This window comes from Eutrigla gurnardus (genome assembly GCF_963514095.1).
Source record: "Eutrigla gurnardus genome assembly, chromosome: 9".
Taxonomy (NCBI): domain Eukaryota; kingdom Metazoa; phylum Chordata; class Actinopteri; order Perciformes; family Triglidae; genus Eutrigla; species Eutrigla gurnardus.
Genome location: NC_139923.1, coordinates 21,206,867 through 21,217,758, shown reverse-complemented (window position 1 = coordinate 21,217,758; position 10,892 = coordinate 21,206,867).

Genomic DNA, 10,892 nt, shown 5'->3' with positions numbered 1-10,892 from the left:
TTTGGTAGACAGGAAGTAAAGGAAAACTAAAGACAGAGGGAGAGAAAGTGAGGGATGGTGATTCCCCTCTCGGCCTCCCCTGTGGCTGGACTTGTCTCTGCTAATGACCCTGTCTGCTGGCTCACACAGACAGATGGTGAATTAACTCCAATTAGCCCACTCTCACCAGATCTCCTCTGACAGCTCAACACACACACACACACACACACACACACACACACACACACACACACACACACACACACACACACACACACACACACACACACCGAAGAGCACATGAAAAGTGATCTGGAAACCCTGTGGCTGTTTACATGTGCTTGTCTTGGATTTTTGTCAGAAGGAATTGTATAAGAGAGCAATATCTGTTTCATCAGTTAATCTAAAAGTATTTGACATTTAAAATGTAACGTATTTTATTTAACAGGGATGATGTCATTTAACAGGGTTTACAGCTATTGTTATTGTTATTAAACTCTTGTTTCTCGTCTAATTAGAATATATAGCTTTCTATAAATTATAAGTGATACTAAACATCTAAACTCACTTGTGAATTGATGATTGTCATGAATGTCTGTTGCTGCTGGAAACTGTTGAGTCACATATTGTCATTGTGGTTAACCTATGCACAATTTTACACACACACACACACACACACACACACACACACACACACAAAGAGAGAGAGAGATAGTATACTGTGTGACTGTGATAGGAGGTCACAGTCACACAGCGTTAGTGAGGTGTGAGTGGTCATTGTTCATACGGTGCACATTCTCTGACTGATTGAAGTCACAAGAAATGTCAAACAGAGCGTCATGTGTGTGTGTGTGTGTGTGTGTGTGTGTGTGTGTGTCCACTGTCAGTGTGGACGTCACTCACAACACTTCAATTCGTCACCCTGTGGAAATATGTCTCCTACAGGACACAGTCTTGGTGTGTGTTTAACAGGTGTTGTCCTTGCTGCTAAAAGGGCTGCATCTAGACATATGACTGGGAGGTCCCCGGTGACCTCCGACCTCCTCTGTAAACCAGGTCGGCAGGTGCTGAGTGCAGGGCAAAGGTCAGAAGGTCAGCCACTACGCAGCCAGACGCGATAACATTATCGACCGCCGCTGCAAAATTAAGACTCTCATGAAGCAGAAACATGGCGGTCCATAAGCTTTCCTGTCTATATGAAGTGTGCATGTGCTCGCTGCGTGCGCCTCTGCATGGTTGTGAGTAAAAATGTGTGTGTGTGTGTTTGTGTGTTTGAGCAGAGTGGAGTAATCCCTTTAAATCTCTTTAGCTGTTCTGATCCATACTTCTGAGCATGGGGGCAGTATGGACAGCAGCAGTGAAGGGGGCGCGACCCCGGCAGCACCGAGGGTGCAGAGGGAGTCGTAACACTGGCCGACCTCTGACCTCAGCTCAGAGGATGTCACACACACTGTTTACTGTGGAGCGCTGACTGAAGTAGACCTCCTATTACTGGATCCATCCAACTCTCTCTCCTGTGAAATGTGTGTTAGCGTGTGTGTGTGTGTGTGTGTGTGTGTGTGTGTGTATGTGTGAACTCCTCTCGTCGGCATGACACTGAAGTGAAAAGACAAGTGTCACTGAATCATTATGTCAAGAGACAGGGAGCCAGAGAGAGAGAGAGAGAGAGAGAGAGAGAGTTGGGAAGAGACAAATGAGGAGTGATGAGTGGGATGTGGGTTGAGGTGAGGAGGCGTTGATGTGTGTGTGAGTGACAGGGAGGGAGGGAGGGAGGGAGGGAGGGAAGGTGAAGATGGAGGCACAAAGGACGGAGGAGGGGTGAATTAAGGATGCAGAGATTGCAGGGACTGAAAGCAAATGGAGAGCTTAAATGAAGGTTTTGACCTTAAGGTGGATTCAGGTAGATTAGAAATATGATTTCACCCCCAAAGAAGAGATCTGCTAACACGACAAGATCTCTACACCACCGTCTGATGGGGCAAGAAACAAAAGCAGGTGTAAACAATAAATAAGGTTATTTAAACCACAGTTCCCGACCTTTTTTTCTTTAAAACCAACAGTGTTGTTGTGGCTTAAGGGGGGATGCTTGGTTCAGCTATCTGATCCATTTCTATCGAACCTCCTGGATAAACAAATAAACCTTGAAAAAGACATAGAAAGAGTCGGAGTGTGGTTGTGTATAATAAAAATGTAACCAAACAGACACAAACTTCCTTTACATGATCTGCATTTCATTGCAGTTTCTCACTCGACTGAAAGAAAACACCGATGGACCTCTCGGCAAAACTCAGGTCATGGCCTCACACAGATTTCACGTGCTGCTGAAAGGTGGGATGACAGACAGGTTATATTGTGTACTCATGACCTACTTTATTTAAAAATGGGTCTATCTTTGATGGCGATGTGACAGGAAGTGATGGTGTAAAATGCAACGTCATCGCTGCAGAAATAGCTTTTAGTAATCTGTAAAATAATATACTATTCTGAATAAGGATGGTCAGAGATGATTTAGGAAGGTCTACATCTTCTCTTTGAAATCACTCACCAGAGGGTTTCATTCACACCTGTAGTGATGGGCAAAGCTCTGAAAATAAGACCCTGATAAGCCTGAACTACCCTTTAAAAACACGGGCGCGTGTTAGTTCAATACCCACATCTGGGCTCTCCCAGTGTGCGGGGGGATCAATGGCTGTCAGCGGGATGGAGCGCTTCATTAAGTGCTATTTCGTGTCCTGTGCTGCAGCTCAGTAATGTGCTGCTGTCATCCAAACATACAGGGGAAAAAAAACGGGGCCTGAAGACCTGCAGCGACACATATGCAAATGCACACACACACCAACACTCCCAGTCATCGTGTCTCCTCCCTCAGAGTGTGTGAACTCTCAGTTACAACACAGAGCCTGGTTTTTATGCTGCATAAATTGATGCATTCTTGTATCTCCCTCCACACACACACACCAATACAGCTCTGCTCCACTTGTGTGTATTTTACTAGTGCTGCACTGTTGTTGTTGTTGTTGTCGTCGTGTGCCCTCCCCCCCACCCTCCTCCTCCTCCTCCTCCCTCTCTTCATTTGCTTCCCTCCAGGGCTGATGTGATTTAAGGCTGCGCTTGAAGACTGATGACTGGGCCGTTATCTGCCTGTTATTGATGCGAGCTGTAACTCTCACTGTCCACACTCTACAGGCGGACCGGAAAGAGAGACGGCAGACTGCTGCCGTGGAAGAATGGGTGGATGGAAGAAAAGGAACAGTGGAGAGATAATGCCGGCAGATTGATGGCTTTCTCCCTGTCATGTTCAGACTTCAGACTGTGTGATGTTTGTTTTTTTCATGGATTTATTTAAAAAGAGTGTGTGTTAAAGAAATGTAGAGATATTGCTTCTCCCAACATTTCCTCCACCCTGCAGCTCTTCCCCCCCAGCCATCCCTCCTCTTTCCTCCCTATTCCCTCTGCTTTCTCCCCCTCCCTCCTCTCTCCATCGCCACCTTATGTAGATGTCAATAATTTAGCACAATATTCAAGAATTCAGTGCTTAACAACAGGTTACGATCTTTGTTATAAAAGCCATAAAATATGCGTTTGTGAATAAAATATGAATCTGTCTCTTTCAAAGGAGCTGAAATCTGTCAAGATTGCCATTTGTTTTCTGACAGTATCTCGGAGAAGTGACAGTTCAAAAGCGGGGGTTTGTCTTTATCTTGGCAGGTTTTCAATCTTTGCTCTATTTCTGCACACCGCAGAGCATTATTTTGTATCCATTGTTTTGTAGACTGTCTTTCATCTCCGGGGCTTTGTTGTTTTTCTCACTCTCTCGCCGTCTCTCGCTCTCTCCCCCTCTTACATCGTGACTTCTTTTTTTTTTTTTTCTCCCTTCTCTTTTATAGTTTCATTTTTTGTGTTGTACAGTAACAGTAGCACGAGGCTGGCAGCACATAAACAGCTAACACATCCCACTCTAACTGCCCCTCCAACCTCCAATCGCCTGCCTCAAACCACTCAGCTCTTAATGTATTGACACTTCCTTCTTTCCTTTTTCCCATCTTCCTCCTCTTTTTGCTTTTCCACTCCTCCTCCTCCTCCTCCACCTCCTCCTCCTCCTCCCTCCTTTAGGCCTGGGGATCGTTCCTTTGTTCCTGACATCTGTTTTGTTGGGTGATTAAATGAGATGAGCATGTGGGGTGAAGGCCTGTAGAGGGGGAGCTCAGACCCCCCAGGTAATGTGTGTGTGTGTGTGTGTGTGTGTGTGTGTGTGTGTGTGTGTGTGTGTGTGTGTGTGTGTGTGTGTGCGTGTGTGTGTGCGTGTGTGTGTGTGTGTGTGTGTGTTGGCAGTGGAGCTAGAATAATCCTTGATCTGGTTAGTTAGTGCAGACTGCCAGGATTTCCCTCAAGAGCAATGGAATATGAAGTGTCTGAATATCTGTTATCTTGATAAAAAAAAAAATGTTTCGAAAACGGCCCTCAACAGAAAATCTCCTCAGTCTTCCCTCTGTGTGTTAAATCAGCAGTGCAAGATATTAAGTGACAGCTGACTGACGAGCGACAGCACCGGTTACATACACCAGCATGTCAGACATCCCAGAAGGTAGAGCTTTGATTTGCCGAAAAATCAAGATATGGTATAATGACCATAACGCATCAGTCAAACACATCTGTCAGAGATTTACAGTGAATTAGACTGATGTTGAGATGTTGGTGTAGTGACAGAATCGTGTAAACAGTGTGTTACCTGGCTGGTTGTGTGGGGATGACGTATATTTGAAGGCCAACCAGTATTATTTAAAGCAATGAGTGATAATTGTTATGTGTTCCTGAAGTCAAGATTAAATCTTAAGATTCAGGATCAGAGGTTACAACCCCCCCCCCCCCCCCCCATATATGACGACTTGCAATTAGTAGGTCTGCAACTACTAATTATTTTCATTGTTTATCAATTTGCACATTCATTTCTCGATTAATCAATTAACTGAAAACAGGAACGAGCTTAGTTTTTTCAGGCGAGCCCAAACGCAACATTACCATGATGCCCCCCAATCATCCTTTTTAAAAATCCATCTCTTGTGAATTATCCAATCTAATGGAAGTGAAGTGTTTAATTAGTCCAGTGCACCACAAGCTGCCAGAACAGGAACATCATTGAAAACAGTGTAAAACGCCCACAGCCAAAGGTCGACCATCAAAATAGAATAATGTTCTTTTCGATTGGCTAATTGATTAATAAACTAATCCCTGCAGCTCTCGTAAGTACATGACTTATGGCCTTAGGACACAGTAAGCTTGGAAAAGCCAATAAATTAACCTTGAGTTCATTATAGTTTGTCACTGTTAAAAGTGTCGGTTGCCTCCGATGAAACTTCTACTTGATCTCTCATCTTTATGAGATATATAACAACACACACCTTCTTATGCTGCTCTCACTTCCTGTAGGTGATCCTCAAAAGAAGTAGAGGTGAGTGGATGATGTATTTATGAAGTCAAGAGAAAGACGGATTTGAATTGAAGGAGGGGGCATCGTGGGGGGGGGGGGACTGACCGAGGATGGATGGAGGAAGATGGAGGAGGAGATTCATACAGAGATAATCAGTAGATATCACCATCTGGGTAGACAGAGCAGGGCCAAACAAAGGCAAACAGCAACACATATCTCTCACCCAAACACACACACACACACACACACACACACACACACACACACACACACACACACACACACACACACACATGAAGACCGATGTCAAAGCAGCAGGCTAATTTCCCACTCAGTATGTGTGTCATACTTGCAAATGGACAGATGGACAGGGCAGACAGATATAAAGATAAGGATGGGTAATAAATTAAAGGGGCACTCCACCATCAAGATCAGTTAAGTCGTCACAGCGGTATTATTCAGCCTGTTTTTACTGTTTTACTGTGTATTCAGTGGCTCTGGAGGGACCTTTCTAGGGTCTGAAAAACATAATAATAATGATGTTATCAGAGAAAGAAGGGTCAATGGACCAGTTGAAAGTTTGACGGGAAACATGGAGACGAAAACTTCATTTGTAAATCTCATTGATATTTGTAACAATGCTAATAACTTCTAACTCCAGCCATTTTGTCAGTGATTTTAGCTGCATTCACTGAATACAACTTCACATAAGCTCTAGACCATTGCAAGTAAATGTCAAGGGAAGACAAACCACAAGTCCATGGATGAATGGAGAGACATATATAACAGCAGCAAGTGTACTAATGATGTCATGATGTCACTCAGAAGTTATGTGGACAAAGCCAAGTCACATAACGCAACCTTTCAACCATTCTTCCAAAAGATATTCACTTATTTGTTGTTTTGGTAACGAGGATGGTGGAGAACGCTGTCTATCACATTGCACAACATGTGAGCATTCATTTGATTTCTTAACTTTTCTTTATTGTGTTCTTCCTTTAACTTGTATGAATTCAGTCAGATAGACAGACAGACATATAATTATCTTCATATCATTTACAGACATTGAGAGGATGTATGACGTTAATATTCCTATGAAGACAAACACCAAACCATAAACAGAAATCAGATGTGCTGGAACACTCACACACACACACACACACACACACACACACACACACACACACACACACACACACACACACACACACACACACACACACACACACACACACACACACACATTAAGACCGAATGTCACAGCAGGCTAATTTCCCATTCAGTATGTGTGTCACTGTACCCTGCTCATACTTGCAAACGGACAGATGGACATGAGAGAGAGAGAGTGAGAGAGAGAGAGAGAGAGAGAGAGAGAGAGAGAGAGAGAGAGAGAGAGAGAGAGAGAGTACAGTGAAGCCCTGTGGCTCAGGCCCATTAACAGTCTTGATTTATGCTGCTCTGCGTGCTGTGGTGGGACGTCAGCTTATGTGTGTGGCTGTGTGTGTTTGCTGATTCAGGGCTTCAGGAGGCCACACTCTGGTAATGCACGTCTATGTGAGCATGCATGAATGGTGTGTTTGGGACAGTTTCGTGGCCAGACAGGCACCAGACAGCCTGAGTCCAGAGTTAACTATTCGGGGGTGGGGGGAGGACGGTGGGTAGGCTGGAGAAACACAGCGTACTTCCCTCCCATATCATATTCATTTGCTTGCATATATATATATATATATATATATATATATATATATATATATGTGGCTGACACCGTCACATGTGACATGTGACATGACACAGACCATGACGCACAGACCAAACCAACCTAATAAGTCCACCATAGCAATCCAAACCTCATAAGACTCTGGTTTAGGTTGTTATTGCTGAATGTCTGAGGCTGTGCCATAAGTCTGCAGACTCGTAATTGTGCTGCCTCTTGGATCATTTTGAAGTGTTTCTAGAGCGGACTAATGCTGATGGTGGTGTGGATTCAGTTTCCTGTCCCAGCAATTTTAACTTTATTTTTTTTTACATTTATTTTTTAGTCTCTCTTGAGGTCACAGTGAACCCATCGGTGTCCAATTAAATCCCTGATGGTATGGAAGACAACGAGAGGATGATGAAGAGGAGAGGAGAAACCCATGAGAAGGATCGTTTGAAAGGAGCGTCCTCGGGTTTCTCTATACAATATGTGCATAATGACTTCCGCTGACAATTATCTTTGATCCAACACAAGCCATCCCTTACCCCTCCACCCTCTCCACATCCCACCACCCATCCCCTCATCTCCCTCCGCTCCGCCGTCCTCGATTCACCATCTTTTAATCTTTCCGTACCTCTCTGGCGATGACACCCGTCCTCTGTCATCTCTTCTAACGTCTTTTCTGAAACTGACAGAGTGACTTCAGGAATGAATAATATACGTTATATTTACACACACACACACACACACACACACACACACACACACACACACACACACACACACACACACACACACACACATATATATATATACACCACCCTATGTGAGTGGATACAGAGTGACTGGGTAATGAGGCTCACTCACTCGGGGTCAGTGACCTCACCAGGGCTGAGATGAGGAGGGGAGGGTGTTGAAAACACAAGAGGGGAGGAGAAAGCAGGAATAAAGATGGAGGAGGGCTTTCTCACCCCCCCCCCCCCCCCCCCATCATTTCTCTCCTTTTATTTGTCGTCTTCTCTGTGTTCCTCGTCAGCAGCTAGAGTGCTGCATGGACGCCGGGGAGCGAAGGGGGAAGTAGAAGGGGGAAGTAGCAGAGAGAGAAAGTGTTTAAGTGCCGATGGCAGCCCCGGTTGCTGCTGAGACCGGGGTGTCAGCTCTTATTCTGCCACAGCATGCATCAGACAGGCAAATGATAGAGAAAGAGCCAGGCAGAGAGGCTAAGAAAGGGGGGGGGGGATCTATGACGGCGTCTGTCTAAAATACAGAACAAGAGCCCCAATAATAAGGAAAATGGTTGAGGCTGGTATTTCATTCTTCGTCTCCCCCCTCCGTCTCTGTTCGGTGATAGATTGAGTTATACCGCTCCCTTGGTGACAGGCATTCCCTCACGTTTCCACGGCGATGAGGTCAGAGGTGGACACTCGTCATTGGCTGTTGTCTGTAATCATCGCACATCGTGCTGTGTGTTTTGTTGGCCCTCCTCCTCCTCCTCTCTTGACCCCGACGACCCGGCTCCGTGCAGCAGAGCGTGACCCCCGTGGGCCGAAGGGTCTCGACTGTCTCAACCCCGGAGGTCAGGGGTGTTTGCAGAGTGTTGGCGGATGTCTTTGTTTGCTTCTGTGTGTGTGTGTGTGTGTGTGTGTGTGCAGCTTGGACTAATCATACCGAAAGAATAATTTGATGTTTCAGATTCAGAACCGACTGCATTATTTTTTTTATGACCTCCATCCGCTCCATCACACACACACACACACACACACACACACACACACACACACACACACACACACACACACACACACCCTTATACCGCCCTCCCTCCCTCCCCACCACCACCCCTCCATCCTCTTTGCTGTTAGTATTCTTTATCTCTTCTCTCCAGTCTGCCCCCACTGTCAGTTTGTAGTTCGCTGATGTTTCACAACTGCTCTCACAGCTGTTGATCAGTCTGTGTGTGTTTAGTTGTGTGGGTATGTGTGTGTGCGTGTGTGAGCGTGCATTTATGTGCACACATGATGGTTTGCAGGCGTGTTTGATGTGTGTCCTTGTGTGTGTTTACACATGTGTTTACCGACACATTCTCACTCCAGTGTGTGAAATGATTGCAGCTTGGACGGTGCCCCAACGCTTCAAACTGGCATTATTTGACACCTTGGCAGTGAGAACAGGTTGTATACACAGCGTGTCCTACAGCAGCAGTCCCTCTCATTGATTCGGTGGTGACAGACGGGGTTATAGATAGCTCTCTGAGACCCTCGCGATCAATCTTATCACGAGCACATTTCCTCCTCACAACTCAGAGAGGAGAGGTAAAGCCCTCGGTGTCCGTCTCCATTCTTATACTTGAATACGTGTGCACGTGCGGTGGAACGGACGCCGTGTGGCTGGATGCTGGTGTGTGTGAGAGAGGAAGTGACAGAGAGAAAAACGAGGGTTAGTGTGTGGAGATGCAGACAGTGATAGAGCGGCCAGGTTCCTCCAGGCTGCGGCGGACACCGAGATAGAAAAGAGAAAGCTCCAAAAAACGTCCCTTTTCGATTTTATACCACCAATGAGCAGAACCACCTCAAATAATTGCTCCAAATGGGACATTATTCCCCTGTGATGCAGCTTGGTTTGGTGCTGTGTTTCTCTCTGTATGTGTGCAGATGGTGGTTTCCAGCTCCAGATCTAACGGACGCTGTGATAGAATTGGGTCTCGGTGACAGTAGATGGGATGTTAGCTCACCAAGGGTGGACGGTAATTGATGGAAAACCCGGCTAACGTGATGTGTCAGACATATGAGGCCTGTCTAATCAATGGGAGCATGTGACCGGTTTGGGGGGGGGGGGGGGGCTGTGTGTGCGCGTGGGTGTGTGGATGATACAGTTATGCTGGTCACATCACGGTATGCACCGGCATGTCTGCGACCCAAAGCAGCAGACTGTTGATTTTCAGGACTTGAGGCTGAAAAAGAGGAGATGGACAAAAAAAAAAAGGGAGAAGAGAAAGAGACCTGAATGAAGCAGATGTCTCAGGGCAGATTTTAACCCCCCCTTTCCCTCCTTGTTACACACACACACACACACACACACACACACACACACACACACACACACACACACACACACACACACACTCTTTCCTCCCCTTCACTCTCCCTTCCTCTCTCTCTCCCATGATGAATCAGCTGTCACTCAGGCACCAGTCCAATCTACTGATAATGAGAACTGCATCAACACTCTCTCGCCTCTCTTCCTCCCTCGTTCTCTTTCTCTCAATCTCTTTTCACTCACTCTCACACACACACGTGCCAACTAAATCATCCTTCCTCCTCTCTTCATATTTCTCTCACACACACACTCACACACACTCACGCGGGTGCGTGACACACTCACATAAACTCATTCATCTCTCCCTCACTCATCCGTCTTATGATTCTCCTCCCCTCTTTTTTCCTTCCTTCCTCATCCCTCCCTCTTCTCTCTCCCTCCTCCTCAGCCCTCCTCCTCCTTCTCCTCCTCCTCCTCCTCCTCCTCCTCTGTGCTCGATGAGCTGAGCAGTCAGTGGTGGGACTGAAGCAAAGAAGGGAGGATAAAGCAAGAATAGAGACAGAAAAGAGAACAGAGGCGCAGAAAAACAGATCATTATACAGCAAACGAGCAAGAGGCCGCTGAATGAATAACAAGGAAGGGATTACAAAGCACAGGACTAAAAAAAGGAAAGAACGCCGGCTGAAGACTCTCTCTCTCTCTCTCTCTACTCTGTCTTTCCCTCTCTCCCTCCCCCTCTTCCTATCCTCCCCG